The sequence below is a fragment of the Protopterus annectens genome, chromosome 5.part0, assembly GCF_019279795.1.
Source record: "Protopterus annectens isolate FY-2018-M chromosome 5.part0, PAN1.0, whole genome shotgun sequence".
Lineage (NCBI taxonomy): Eukaryota > Metazoa > Chordata > Ceratodontiformes > Protopteridae > Protopterus > Protopterus annectens.
Window position 1 is genome coordinate 1,314,821,180 of NC_056735.1, and position 17,239 is coordinate 1,314,838,418.

Genomic DNA, 17,239 nt, shown 5'->3' on the forward strand with positions numbered 1-17,239 from the left:
ATCCTCACAGCATCTTCTCACCATACACTTATGATGTCACCCCCTATAACGTACACTCTGACAGTATTTAAATTCAGACATCTGTGTTGGTGCTGTGTTAAGTACTGTGTTTTCTAGCTTGTGCAACTAAACAGGTAGGGGTTCTAATCTCACAGTAATCAAAGTGAGTGTGTGTTTGTGTGTGTGTGTGTGTGTGTGTGTGTGTGTGTGTGTGTGTGTGTGTGTGTGTGTGTGTGTGTGTGTGTGTGTTCTTTCAACTATCAGTCTGGAGACAGTTTTACATGAGGATGTGAGTCAATAACTATGTGGTTTCTCCCACAATCTTTTACACCTACCTCTCTGAAATATTTGAACCTAAACATACGGCCAGCTGTATGATATGAATATTATTTACATGGCCAAATGTAGGTCATGTAAAAGCCTTCTATGTATGACCGACCACGCTTGTCTCAGGGAGGATCTATGAAACATATCCTGGAATTTCCAGACATTACTTTTTTTTTTAAAGTCCTAAAAAAAAATGTCCTGACATGTTAAAAAAGGACAAGGAGACAACTTTAAAATTAGAGAACTTGAGTTTGAGTCATTCTTTGAATCATCCCACATCATCCCCAGGCCTCCCCATATGTTAGTATCAGATCAGCATTGAAGATGAGGAGATAACACTACATTTACATGATTCCATGCACTTTCTAGCATCAGTGGCCATCTATAGGAGGTGTCTTTTTCACATTCATCTCTACATGATATCAAACTTTACGTTGATCAGTGAGGCTTTGTGCCCCTCTTTTGAGGGCATTTCATCAAGAGTCATTATATACACTTTTTGTTGTGTATTTAACCCATGATTTTTTTTACAAGTTATGATAGCAACACCACTACTTTCAGTGATGCATATGTACCTCTATACATATTTATATTTATGTATATGCAGGAATATGTCCACACATTTGTGTTTCAGCTTTTTTTTGGTTGGACATAAATATACTTATTTTTTTAAGCATTTAAGTATTCTAAGTTTTTGTTTTTGTTTTATTTCTATCTTCATTCTATATATATATACTATATATAATATATATAGCATATATATATATATATATTTATTAGAAGATGTTTGTATGTATTTTAGTTTTTATGCATTTAGTCACAGTTTCTGCTGATGGTTATATTATATTATAATATATTAACACCACCAGCATTGCTGTTTAATATTGCTATCCCATTGCTCATCCACTATGTTTGAAAGATTTTTTAACGGTTTAGTTAGGGGCTGTGGAGTTATTTGTGTTTTGAGCTTTTTTTTTTTCTTTTTTTTTAATTTTTGCTAGCTAGATAGCTAGCTCCTAAGTTTTAAGTGTTTTTTTGTTTAAGTGGTTTAAATTGGTATATAACTATATATATATATATACTACTTTTGATGAATAATATATAGATGTAGTTGTATTGTAAGGAGGAATTTTTAATGATTATTGTTTAATTGTTTTAATTTTAATTTTGATTTTGTTTTTTTTTTGTATAGCTTTTTGGTATAGCCATTGTAGCTGCTTATGTGTTATGTGTATTAGATTCGCAGAAGCATGCAGTAGTGCATGCTTTTTATGTGTTTTCTTCTTTCTAATAAAACATCTAACTTTGGTGGTGTTTTTCCTTTTAAGTTGAGTCAATAACTATGTCACACACTCCCCCAACATCTTCTTCTCAGCATACATTGATGATGTAATCCTCTATAAAGTACACTCAGAAATTGTTAAAGTCATCCATCTATAATGGTGCTAGTGTTACACTGTATGGAATCCAGCTTGTATACCTACACAGGTGTTGTGTTTGAATCTGACCTCAATCAGCTGGTGTGGTTGGTTATATAATACAGTCGTACGATGTTTTGAATCTCTTTTCATTTGACTCCCTCTCAGGAGAACATTTTACATAGCCCCATGTATCTAACTTCCCCTGTTCTTTTGTCCACATATCATCCTTTCTGCAGAACACTGAGGATGTCATCATCTCAATGATGCATGCACACACATCGTGAAGAAGCCACTACATTACTCTGTGCAAGCCATCTGCAGACCACTGGATGTGTGATTGCTAATTCTGCCATGGGTGGTGCAGATGTTACATGTGGACATAGGCAGTCTGTAATGAATTCAAACACATAAACACATACAGACATACAATTTCTATCTTCCCTCTCATAGATTTAGTGATATTGTTTTAAATGGGTATAATGGTTATAGGATTTTACATGGCCCTCTGAAGATTGCACATATCAATGTTGTTGTTATCCATGTGTTAAGTTGAGGTGTGAATGTATTGTAGCCCTACAACAGTGCATTCCAATCTGTGATGTGAGGTATTGTATTGATGTCCACTGCTGCCATGTGATTACATGTTCCTTCCATAACAGTTATAGTAATATGGCTCTTGAGGACTGTTGACATGGGATGATGCTATGTATGTTACTGCCTTCCTAAGGCATGTGCTCTTGTAGTGAAGCATATCAACATTCTACACAGTTCTCATTCAACTATCACACTGACAGCTGCAGTATGGCACAGGTGTGCATGTGTATACCTAGCATCTGGAAATGTTATCTGGCATATAGCAATATTATGTCATACTGATTACATAAGCACATACATCTAGGTTCATCCACATGTTGTAATGCTGTTATATACAGAAACATATAACATGCTCAGATTCACCTTCCACCTTGGGGAATTCATTGTATGCACAATTGTACTGCTAGTCACAAGGATTGTTCAAATGTTCCACAGAAGCACTTTGAGACTGTCAGCATTTGTTTCATTAACTGTTCTGCATGAACTGCATCCACAACAGTGGTAATATGTCAATATATGGTGTAAAGGCTGTCTCCCACACCTTTTCACTGATAAACATATAGGCATATAATATACAAATGAAGTAATGACATGAAATAGGTTGAGATGTATGACCATGTTAACAGTTCCACTGTGTTGCATGTGATTCCTACACAATGTTTTATTTGGAGGGGGTGTCACAAAGCATTTTGTAACTATGTCTAAAATCTTAATGGGAATGCCCAGCTATGCATAGAGCTTGTTGTGGATGGCACCACCCATGCTCAACCATAGGAAGTAGACAACCTACTAGCTGACATATTTGGATTAAACTTCAACCCCCTGTCCCCAGTGGTCGTCACCGAAAGTATGACTGTCAGCATTCCTCAGCCTATTATCTCAAGAGAGCAGGTAATTTCTGACCTCTCCAAGGCTAAAAACATGGCATCAATGGGCCCTGACAACAGCCCAGTTTGCCTTAAAAATAACTGAAAATATGACTTAGCAGAACCACTTGGATCCCTATTTAATGACAGCCTCCAAACAGACTATGTTCCAGCAGAATGGTGGACAACAACAGTCATCCGTATGCACAAGGGTGGACCTTCAACATAACCAGGGAATTATAGACACATAAGCCTGAATAGCCTCATCAGTAAGGCCATGGAAATAATCATCATGGACCTTATTAACAAGGACATAGTTAATTCCCCGACTCTGAAACAAACCCAGTTCAGATTTGTTAAGGATCATAGGTTCATAGGTTTATAGGTTCATAGGTAGGTACTAGGCTATCAGCCCTAGGGCCTATACAAGCCCAGCCAAAAAGGTACCCTGGCTTTTGCCATCCAAGAAAATTATTTTCCTGTGCCACTGTCGAGCAGAGCCACAGAAGTGATCTCCAGGGTGAATTTCCTATTTCCAATCCAATCATCAAGATTTTTCTTGAAGAGTGCTAATGAGGAGCTTTGTTTGATATAGATAGGTAGTTTATTCCAGAGTATGGGAAGTCTTTTGGACAGGAATCTATCCCTCTGGCATGTTCTGTTTATTGTGGTGACAAGGTTTAGGTCCCTAGAGCGTGTAGCTCAGAGGGATTGGGATTTCTTTAAGTGGAGCATGTCCAACAGCTCTGGGTTTGACATAGCTTTGTATGTTAGGCAGAGATCACCTCTGAGTAGGCGATATGCTACGGAGTAAAGTTGGAGTTTTTTGAGACGGTCTGCGTAGGGCATCTGTTTGAGACCAGCAATCCTCTTTGTGAGGTATTTCTGCGGCCTTTCCAGTTGTTGTAGATGTCTTGTGAGGTACATACCAAAAGGGGCATTGTCCTCTATAATGGGTCTAATGAGTGATGAGTAGAGGGGAACAATGACCTTTTTTTTCTGGATGAGAAACCTTTTGTGATGAGGTGCGCCATGCAGAAGGATTTCCTGACTACTGTGGCAATGTGATTATCAAAGGAGAGACTACTTTCCACCTGTGTCCCAAGGTCTCTTATCACACTTTCAGTGTTAAGTATACTACCGCCTATGTTGTAGTTCCCATGTTGTAGTCATGTCTGTTAAATCTTGTTGACTTCTTTGAGAAAGTCACCAAGACCATGGATGAAAGAAAGACTGTGCATCCTGTCTAACTTGACCTGGGCAAGGCATTTGACACAATTCCCCACTCAGTTATTATAGAGAAACTCTCTCAACTGGGCATAAATCCCTACATCACTAGGTAGGTAGTCAAATGGACACTGACAGGACACATACTGTCAAAGTGGGTTAATTCACCTCTAGCAAGGGACACACCACAGGTTTCTGTACTAGGCCCCTTCCTGTTCAGTATTTATTTCTCAGAAGTCAGTGCAAATGTAGATGGTCTTTGTCTGACCAAGTTTATGGCTAACTGCAAATTGTGGTCAATTATGGAATCCACAAACAATACTAATATACTGCAGAAAGGATTAACACACACAAATGATTGTTGCCAGAGGCATGGAGAGAAAATAAGTGAAAATAATCATAATTATTCCCTTTTTAAAGCAAACACCCCACCTAATTGCAACATATACAACAACTCCTAAGAGTAGACCTAATGGTACGGGATATGGTTACTTATGTTGAGATTAATCTAAACTTCAACAACCCTGTGTTCATAGTGGTGAGAAATTATTTCTAAGTGGTACAACTCATGAGTAAGGCCATGGCATCCAGATAAAAGGATGTTATAATTCCATTGTACTCAGCCTTCATCACAGCAGTAATTGAGTACAATGCACTGTTTTGCATGTATATCACCAGACATCTGCAGCAACTGGAGCGAACCCAGAGTTTTCTCACCAGGAAGATACAGATTATAAAAATCAAGTCCTACATGGAAATAATGAACTCCCTATTACTGTATTCTGTCTCCTACAGATTACTAAGGGGTGCTCTGTGTTTGGCCTACAGGGCAGTGTCTGATCAGGCCCTGCTGGAAATGTTACACACTTGCAAAACAAACTGCATGAGGGTCACTCATTCCAAGGATCTTAATTTAGCTCTGACATAAATAAATCATGTTGGAGAGATAGCTGCATCTCTCAGAGACTATCTCTTCTCTGGAACAAACTGTCCATTCACATAAAATAAAGCCCTTCCCTGACCTTCAAGCACAACTGTGTAATCATAAATTTACTCCTGGGGTGATGCTCATATCCCTTATGGACAGAGGCAGTCGGTATTACATAACATAGCATAGGCTCATACCTCTGTGGACTTTGTTTACATACCTACTGAAAATTGTTACACTCATGTTAAATCTGTCTAATCTTGTATGGACTCTTGGGCCTTTAGCCTAGTACTCTGTTCTGAACCTATGAAGTGCTATTGTAGTCTTGGTACAGTTATAATTTGACTGTATTGCATCATGGATGTACCAGTATATCACATCAGTATTACCACTTGATAGTCTCCATGACCACATATGGATGTATGTTAGGATTTTGTGGCAGTATAACATTTTGACTGGTAATGTCAAGGGGGACAGTGATCGTGTGAAACATGTGTTGAGGTTTGACATGTGCTTATAGAGGGTGCTCCATTTATTGTCTGTTATGTGAGAATATTACAGTGATAGCTCCCTTGATTGTTGACACTTGACCTTGCGCTGCTATATTTTCTGTACACATGGGCATCGTTGAGGCATTACCATTAATCTCACATACTGTAGCACCATTCATTATAACAGATCACTTCTTAATTCACACATCAGTTGCAGATGCTTCAGACAACATCCATTACTATTACATGTGGCAGATGCATGCAATACCCAGCTGTCCATAGGGAATCCACTCATAATAATGTGGTTTGTATGTGTTGTTATCTGTATGGCCAATACCTACATCAGGGATGCTTTAGTCAAGTGTATCACATTTGGTACAGTGAGCTCCCACACATCTGGAAGGCATATGGAACTATTCTCTGGGATGTATACTCTAACCATTAGGATTTGACAGTGCAAACTTCCCTTTGAGTTGTTCTACTAGATGCTCATGTAATACATCTTTCAGTTTGCACCTGGTAAATACACAGCTCAGTGACAACAGTGATGGCATGAATTTGATTCTTACAGGTGGTGATTGTGGCATATGTGGCATACAAACTTATCAACTGGCCATAATTGTCCCTGATTTCAAATGGAATTGTAGCAATGTCCTTCTTAAACCATCAGAAAATTGGTTATTTTTAGTAACGGGGAGGTGAATTCCACCTATGGAATATTGACAATCAATACAGTTGTACACATCTGTTCCTGAAGAACATCTAATAGGTTACATTTGCATATTCTGTCAATGCAGCAGATTAATGGTGGTAAATATTATAAAACTGTGAATGGTTGTGCCTGTTTCTGTCTGCATCTGTTGCTATGTGCCCCTGATTGGTTTAGAGTTATGGTGACATGTCAGTCTTATTCAAGCAAGTAATTTTGCAGATCTTCAGAGTATACACATACCCATAATTTATATGCAATCCTTGCTAAATGTCCAGTACAGTGAGTATGTCGTTGATGTTTATATCACAACCATTCACCTCCATTGACATGGAGTCTTGTGTGACCATGACATATATACTATAATGTTTGTTTATATTGTAGTACACTTGTTCAGGAGGTAAAACAGCAGAGCGTACTGTGCTATCTAGCTATGTACTTAATGTTATGTTACTGACTTGTGCTGGAAGTCTACATACATTGACATATCCTATTTTGAGGACACTGACATGTTTACCATGCCCTCTTACTCTTTATTCATTCCTGTCATTTATGTTTGGGCCCATTTTAATCAGCACACTTTCCTTGCCCAGTGTACGTTTCCTTGTACTTGCCCTTCCTGTTTAACCCACCTCTCCTCCAATATTTCATTATTCAAGTAATTTTTTTTATTGTACATTGCACTGAGTACACTGCTCTTTATGCTGGTATTGCAGTATTTTTACACCTGGTAGTCATTGTGGCTGTCCTCACAATTTTGCCGAGCAAGTGTGCTCGTAAGCAAACTTGAATGCATATTTTTTCTGTGCTTGTACATGATCCCATACTTGTATTTGTGTGAGTGCAATGAGCAGCATGAATATGCCCTGCTGCTCATCATGGTAACACAAACTCTGTGTAGGCTTCATGTGAGTTTATTGAATCCCAAGACTATATACTATTTTAAAAAAAATAAACCAACATTTTTGAAACATTTCAAACAATAACATTTTATCAGTTAAAAGTAAATAATACATATGAATAAGAACATGAATAGCTTGTTCATATATTTTTTCACACAGTCTGAAGAAGTCTTTTAGATGGAAGTGCTTAACATGTGGCCTTTTGTCAACTTTGGAATGCCAGCTTTTTTTCCAGTTTTCTTTGTAAAAAACTTGAAAAGTAACTACAGATGATATGCCATTTCTACACTGTGCTCTATTACCAAAATATTTGAAAAACCTATACAAGCAACTACTTAAGCACATTAACAGCTATGGCCTATTATGTGATGCACAGCATGGTTTTCACAATGCCTTAAGTACTTTTATTGCCTTGGTAATGGCTGTTGTTACCGTTTATTTCAACCTGAATGACAGACTTATTACTGCAGGTCTCTTTATTGACATGACAATGCCTTTTCAAATAATCAACCATACTCTTCATCTCAACAAGCTCAAATGACTCAACTTTGGTGATAATACTGCTGGTTTCACAGCTATCTAAAAGGTAGAACATTTCAAGTCCATAGCAATGTATCATCTTACACTGCTGGTAAATGTAATACAGGTGAACCTCAAGGGTTTGTGATATGTCCTATTCTCTCTCTCTCTTTGTTGACCTCCCCCTGAAATTACCAAATCTTAAATTAATAATTAATTAATAAATACAATCCAGTACTAACCACTCTGAGCTCCAATTTATGTTCCTAGTCTACTACTAAATAACTATTAACTAATCCTAAGAAAATCAGTGTCATGGTCTTTGTCTTAGCCAAGAAATTTCCCACTATTCTTCCTATTCTCTTAACACATGGGAACATAATACCTAATTTCACTGAACAGAGATACCTAAGCCTAATACTTGACCCTACCCTTTCTTTTACCACACACACATTTTGTAACTAATAATGTCCTTGCCATACATCTCAACCTCTTAGCACAATAAATCTGGACAAAGCCTAACATAATGGAGGAACAAAGACCCAAAAATAGGGGCAGATTTTAATTATTGCTCTTACTTGTTAGAATAACTTGTGTTGGCATGTATTTTTCTGAAGAATATCAAGTCTGAAACTCACATTTATGTCATTTTTTAGTAACTTCAGTCCACAGATTATCCCAGTAATTTGCCAGAAAACCACAAATTCTATGAGGAACTGACCAAAAATATGTGTCAAAAATCTGGACATTCTGTGAAAATCTGGAGAGTTAAGAGGTATAGTCCTTGCTTAATTAAAACTGTGTTACAAGATTGGTCACCTCCTTTCACCTGCTGCTTGCAGGGCCATTGCTAAAAGTGATCTATGCATGGAAATATCTATATTATCTGTATCTCTCTACTTGAACTAGGCTTAATAGTAGTATTCATGTTAAGTGGATTTCTCTGTGTGCAGTAGTCGCTAAGGGTTACTGTATTATGCATTCTTCACTGCCTGTACTAGTCTTACAGTGCTAGCTTCTTCTACTTCCCTCTGGCAGTTGGATTCATATTGTTTGTTATTCCCTTACTGCCTAGTGCTATTACTGTCCCTATCATTGCACTGCCCTTGAAACTCCTTTTAAACCAGTTACTTTACCCATCCTGTCCTATTTAACTTTAAGTAACTACCCATACTTAGCTCCTCTGGACCTTTCTAATATTGCTGACTTACTTTCAACTTCTTTCTAACCTCTAAATTGTGACACCTTGTGTCTACTCCCCTGCCTCCAGTCATGGTCCCTTTCCATTATATTATACATGGCTATATGGTAGAGCCTCCACTGAGACTATGTCTCCTACCAATTATCCTTTTACTTTCTGGCTATCATCACCATTAGACACTTTCTGGCTATCACCGCCATTATAACTTGCCCTGCCCCCCCTCGCACTGTGTATATATGTGTCTGCCAGTCTTTCAGTAGAAGTAATATATATTTTTTCTCTATCCTTTCATTTTGCTTCAGCTTTTTGTCTTTGTTTTACAGCTTGAATTGAGCATTGCTCCTACTTGGGCTGCCCTCCCACTTTACAGCAACATACCTACTACTTGGACTGCAAAACTCTCCTGATGTCCCACTGTCTGTTTGTAAAGACCTGCCACTCATTTGCCTTCAGTGAAGGTGACTTCCTGCAGCTTTTAGCTACTTTGTTAGTGCTATTTATGCTTTTTAAATACTAAGGGCTAGCACACTTGCAGACTGACCCCCCCGAAGACGTCTCCTTCCCTGTAGTGTTTGCTCTTTGCTTTCCCCTTGCATCATATGCCTTTAGCTGAACCCATTCCTGTTGTTTCCCACTTACACCACTAGATGGCAGCATAAGCAAATCTTAGTCCTTGTATACTGCCTTCCCCTTACATATTACAGAATAGGGGATAACTACATACGATCCCTCATAATTAAGTGGTAAATTGTAAGAAAGCTGATAAAACATCCAAAGAAAAATCATATGCATGTAAACCTTATAATTAGGGGAATATAGTCTCTCCATCCTATCATATTTAATGTGTTTCTCTCTGATGAACACAGCCCACCTACCTGATAACAAGTATCCCAATTGCTGAAACCTTGCTGGCTGATTATCTTTCAGCACTCCTGCCTCTTCCAGCCAGGAAGCCCCGCTTTGTTTGCCCTCACTACGCTCAGGTTCACTCCTCTACCCTACCCCACCCCCATTCCCACCCACCCCCACATCAATTACCTTTATAGCAAACCTTGCCACACCTACACACCCAACTACCAATCACACACCTCCTACTCCAAGCAGTGCCCACACTTCTGAAAAACCAATCCCACTCACAGCCATCCTCATTACCACCACTAACTTCACCCCTCACTCTCTTCTTTCTAGCTACCTCTTCTCACTTCCTGACTCCACACCTTTCCATTTTACCCACCTCTCACAACACATAACTGAACTCACCTTTCAGGAATTCAAATACACCATTATACCCTCATACATCTTGCACTGCCTTAAACTCCTGCAACATTACCAATACACCCCACTCACACTTTTGCTCAACATTCACCTTGACCACGCATATTTAATACTACACAGCTATGTCTCTTTTTTCAAAATCTTTCTCTTCACATTTACTTTCTACCTCTCTATCCTACTAAGACTATCCTCATTTCATACAACCCACCTACCTCCCCGACCTTCTCCCACTATATCACCCAACTTTCACACCCTCCCCAGTTATACTACAATCTGTTCTAGTCTGTATCAAACTGATATAATCCTACAAAAGAAATAGTCCCTGCTCTCCACACAACATAACCTTCCATGCTACCATGTACATAAATACTCCAGCAACACCAAAACCCCCTCCCTAGCAATTTCTCTACTCTCTGTAACCTATTACTTTGCTGTGATATACATCCTAACCCAGCCCCCCTTCTCATAATTCTCCCTACTCCACAAAATGCCTAAACTTCACCACTATTAATATTCAAAGCATTAGGAACAAAATTCCCCAGCTGCATGCATGGCTAAGTCAACATAAACCAGATTTTACTACCATCACAGAAACATGGCTAAAACCATACATCAAAGATTCTGAATTTCTACCCCAAACTACTTCTACCTCAGAACTAACAGACTCAACGAAAAAGGTGGAGGTGTCGCCTTACTATTCCCAAGCACCTACACTGTTATTCCATATTCTAAACCAATTCCCTCCTTTCCCTCCGTAGACCTACTAGTTACCTTTCTCAAACTCAATAACTGTAAAAATCCTTGCATCATGGTCATATGCATCCCCCCAGTTGACAATCCTCTAATTCTTAAAGACATTCTAGCCTGGACAAGCAATAACATAAAATATGAAACTATCATTCTAGGCGATGTTAATATCAACTGGCTAGACATCTCCAATAAAAACCCCTCTGCAAATATCAACCTTCACATTTACTCCCAACTAATCTCTGATATTACCAGACCTGGCAATAACAGAAACAAAGGCTCCACCTTGGACTGGATCCTGGTTTCTGATCCTGATAAAATCTCTTCCTTTGGCACTCCCCCTGCCAGTATTAGTGACCACTCTCCAGCCTTCATAGCCCGTAAGCCCACCTTTATACCTAACAATCACCATTTTAGAAATACCAGAGATCTATCCCATGTCTCCCAAAATACCCTCAATGACATCCTGCAGAAAACAAACTGGAGCCACTGACATTTCTTACACTTAATGAAGCTGTGGAATTCTTTACTTCCACTTTCCTCAGGACTCTAAATAGTCTTGACCCTCTCAACTTAAAGAGAGTCAAAGCAAAACATGCCTGCTGGCTTGCAAAGTCCACAAAGCAAGTCATGTCCTCTAGGGACAAAGCCTGGAAAACCTGGCAGAAAAAAACAAAACTCCTGCCAATCTCATGGAATATAAACAACTTCGCAATCAGGCTAAACACTTAGTTGTTAAAAACAAAAATTAATATATCCAAACTATTCAAGACCAGCATAAACAAAATCACAAAAAATTCTGGGGAGCAAATAACTCCCTGCTCCACCCAGGAACAAACAGTGCTCCATGCCCAAACCCAGACAAAACTCCCCCTGAACAAGCTTCACTCTTCAATGCATACTTTATTGACACCATTACCAAACTTACAACTACCTTCCCACCCATCAGCACAGACCCATTAGGAGCACCACCAACACGTAACCCTTCAAATCCCCTATCCACCTTTTCACTATCACCCATTCCCACATCCACCATTCAAAAAATTCTTTATAAACTAAAACCATGCACAAATGCCCCAGATAATCTACCTGCAGGATATCTACAACTAGCAGCCCCCTCCATTGCTTATCCAATCAGCATTCTCCTTAACAGGTCCATTCAAGAATCCTGTATACCAGATATCTGGAAGAAAGCATTTCTCATCCCTCTTCATAAAGGTTGTAACAACTCTGACATCCCTAATTTCCACCCCATCGCCATTCTTTCCCCCATCTCTATAATATTGGAGAACTGCATCCATACACAGCTCATATGTCATCTAGTAAAACACCAATTGATTTCCCCCACTCAACATGGCTTCAGGCCTGGACATAGCACCAATACAGCCCTCATTTCCTTCTTAGACACAGTAAACAGAGCTCACAATGCTGGCTGCTTAGTTTCTGTACTCTTTCTTGGTTTATCAAAGGCATTTGACACCATTTCCCACTCTCTACTGCTTACTAAACTCTCTAGCCCTAACCTATCTCCCTCCACCCTACAGTGGTTTACCAACTATCTCAGCAATAGGCAGCAATCTACCAGATGGCAGCACTCCTCCTCCCCTTTCATTACTACTAACACAGGTGTTCCTCACGGCTCAATTCTGGGTCCCTTCCTTTTCAGTATATTTGTCAATAACTTTCATAATACTCTAACACACAGTACTGTCATCCAATATGTAGATGGCTCAGCCATCATCTGCTCCTCAAAAATCTGTCACTGAATTACAGCATCTTACCCAAGAAGCATTTACCTCTACTGAGCACTGGATGTCCCAGAATCACCTCGTCGTTAACCCCAATAAGACAAAACTATTATTATTTACTCCCACAAAATCTAGCCCTGTTGACAAGACTCTATTTACTGTTAGTTCCCATAATAACACTATCACTGAAGTTGACCCTAGTACCAAATTGCTAGGTGTCATCACTGATGACAAATAACCTTTGACCTTCACATACATAACAACATTAAAAAAAATCAAAAGCTGTGTGCTTTATATAGGCACAACAATTTCCTCAGTCTCTCTGCAAAAAAGGCCTTGGCCTCATCCTTCCTACTTCCAAGCCTTCTATATGGAGCCCGCATCTTCACCAACCTACAATCCTCCTTAAAAACTAAGCTGGACTCTTGTTACAACAAAGTCGCTAAATCTGCTACAAATGCAAAATATTCTACCCACCACCGCTTATCCCTGCATCAACTAAAGTGGCTAGAATCCCCCCACCACCTTACTTACCTACAATTAACTACAGCCCACAAGATAATCTTTCAACCTGAAAGCTGCCCTTCCCTCACATCCATACTGACCATATACCACCCAATCGCCATCTCAGGTCTGAAAACAAAAAGTTATTATCCATTGAGAAACCTAAACTCTCAGCTGGCCAAATGCTGTACTCTCAATCTGTCGCCAAGTTATGGAATAATCTTCCTCCTTTACTCAGGACAATCTGTAATCCTGCTTCCTTCAAAAAATCCCTCAAATTACATTTTCCTCTCACTGGCTATGCTCCTGTACCTCACCAAATAACCCCAGCACTTGATTTCCTTTTCACTCCCCTCTTCTCCTCTGTACCTTTCTGACTCATTTCTGTCACCTCGACTAACTCTGACTTATCACCAGTTTTTTACCCTGAAGTCAGCTCTGCTCACCTTAGAACTCAACTTTCACATCTATAGCTGACTGTAATACGTTATTGCCACTTCTGCCACTACTTTTCCTCCTATGTCACACTACTGCCCATAACACTTGATCCTACACATTAACAGTTTTACTCTTGCATATAGTTTTTCTATGTAATTAATGGAATGACATTGTCCTAGATTTCAATTGCATTTTTTACTGTTGTATGTATCAACATTGTTCTATTACTTATGTGTGTATTACTATGGAGTTTATGTATGCAATACTGTGGAGCTTTTCTCCCCGAGCCTCCACTGAAAATGGGCTCTTCCTAGGCCCAGTGGACTTATAAATAAATAAATTTTAATACCCAAATTTGAATATGGCCTTCCTTTTCTCATTATGCATTCAGCCCACAATACGCATATAATATAGACTGCTGATAATGACATTTGTAGATTCATTCCATTAGCAGATCTCCAGACACACCATTGCAATTTGCTAAAAAATTCCAAATGGCTTTCGGTGCCTCATATGGCCACTTTTCTTGTAAGTACTCTAATTTAGAAAGTATTAAAACACAGTCTCTGGCTCTTTTTAAGAGCAAACCTACCTTTACAAGACAAACTTTATATAGTCAGAAGTACATAGGACAACAGTTTCATTGTAGTACGTCCTCCATTTAAAACTGCTGTAGGAGAGACAACCTTCTCTAAACTAGGACTTTCTATCTGGAACCACCGCCTACAGACATCAAAAATACAGAAACCTTTCAAAGCTTCAAATATGCACTTAAAGAGATTCTTTTTATTAAATGTATCTGTAACTGCTGCCATGACAATGGTTAGGTAATTTACCATCCCATGTCATAAATGCTAGAATACATTTAATAAACTTTTCTCAGCTTAATTTGATATCTTATGCACAAATATTTCTTGTGTATATAGGAGTTTATGCATTTTATGTGTGATGTCACTGTATTTTATGCACATCTTAGCTTGCATTTTGAATATATTTGTTTCTCAATGTGCTCTTAATGCATCTTTTAATGTTACCCTTTAAGCATTCAATATTACTACGTTCTGAAGTTTACTGTATACCCATTTGGTATATAATATTGATTACTGAAAGACTGTGATGTATTTTCTGCTTTTTGAGCCTGGGTCATGACTGAAAAGGGTCAACAGACCAGTCCACTTACCTGGTGAACAAATGGTAAAAATAAAAATACATGTTTACTTGTTAAATCCATGCTTACAGTTGTCAGCTGATTCACAGCAGCTCCTAGTAGTATGAATGAATGTAGTTGAATCCTTCCATAGGTTACTATACTTAATCAAGAAAATAAAAAAAAATATCAGGTACAAATAAATTAGCCTAGAGCTACATGGTAAGGTATCTATAATGTGGTGAAGAAACTCATGTAAATTACAAATGAATGCAGGCAATGCCCTCATACCTCTTAAACTCTTAGAGCAAGAAATCTGGTCAAAGCTATAAATAACAAGGGTCAAACACCCAAACATAGGGACAAATTTTAAATAGTTCTCTTACAAACTTAGAAAGTTGATAAAATAACAAGTTTTGTGTTAGCATGAATTTTCTGAAGGGTATGAAGTCTGCCACTTAAATGTCTGCTATTATTTTCTGACTTCAGTACTTAATGAATTGCCAATGATTTGACAGAAAACCACATTTTTATGAAAAACGGACCAAGAACATGAGGCAAAAACCTGGACATTCTGTGAAACTCTGTACAGTAGAGAGGTATGATTGCTTTCCATTGTGGCATTTTACAACTGCTTTAACAAAAGTGCTTGCATCCTGGGCTTCCATTCTTTCTTTTAAAAGAAAGAGAACTGGGTGACTAATATACAAGGATGTGAAGTAGAATGTATGTGTGAACCACCTCTGATGTTTATGTAATATATAACCTTTTTTGTACATTCATCTACTATACTTTTCTCACCACAAAGGAATTGTGACCTCCATGTGAACATGAAGAAAAAAGCCTGGACCACCGCTGTAATATGCTAAAACTTTTATTGTACCAAATAACTGAGCACTTTCGCCAGAATCAAAGTCTGGCTTTTTCAGTGTCATCTGATACAGCATCCAACAAAGTTTAAATACCATCACATATTATCTACACCAATCAGCTGTAGTTACTTACATGACATCATTCAAGCAGTTTAACCCATACCCTTACAAAAACCAGTGAAAGTAAAAAATCTATACATTGCATATACTATAACTTCATAAACATTACAAAACTTTGAAATATAAATATAATTATCTTACAACCTTGAAAAAATGCTATAGAAAGCACCAATATAAAATATACCAACTTATATTAACTAGTCCTACTATTAATTAATTTTATTAGCCCTCATTTTTAAAATTGGCATCAAGGTAGTACTGTCATTTAATCCTGGTGAATTGCATGCATTTAATCTTGTTGCCATTGCAATTCCTCAGTTTCTACCCCAACATTAAAATCTCCCCTCTATCATAATTACATATTCTATCTACAACAAAAAAACAAAAACTTTTTAAAATTAGCACAGTCTTTACTGTGTAAATAAAGTACATTGTGTTCCTTTTTGTTTTTAGTACATCTTAAATGCTCAGAGATTCTATCACGCAGCCTGCAAATGGTTTTGCCTACATAGAAACCATCGCAGGCTGTGCATGTTGCCACATATACCAATTTGGTACTATCACAATTGCATCTGCCCGGACAGGAAATTGAGAATTTATAGTCTTTAACACATAAATAAGTACCATCATTTTTAAATCAACAATAACTGCATGTCCCACACTTAGTCATTACGGAGACATTATATTTTTTCTCATCCACTTTACTTTCAAGTATATTTTTCAAGTTTTTACCCCTACCATACACTATTTGTGGTTACATACCTAAAAGCTGTTTACTAGCATTGTTAAAGCAAAATCTCCATCCATTTTTTAAACTTGAAACAATTTGGGGGGGGGAGGCAAGTGTGTTATAACTCAAAACAAATACATCACTTCGCTTTTCATTGTCCCCTTCACCGTGAGTTAAAGAAACTGTGTTCCTTAATATGGGGGTATATACTTTGTCCCTTTTTCTCAAAACTTCTCTTTTAACATTAAGCAGCAATTTCAATGGGTAGCCCCTATCCAAAAACATGCCAATCAATTTAAATAGTTCCTCACCAAAGACTGAATTGCCACTTACCAGTCTAGAGGTCCTCACCATCTGTCCCTTAACTATACCTTTTCTTTGATGGTAAGGATGGCAGCTATCAAAATATAGTATTGAATTGGAATAGGTCTCCTTCCTGTAGATGTTGCTGCTCAACCCCTCCATTGATTTTT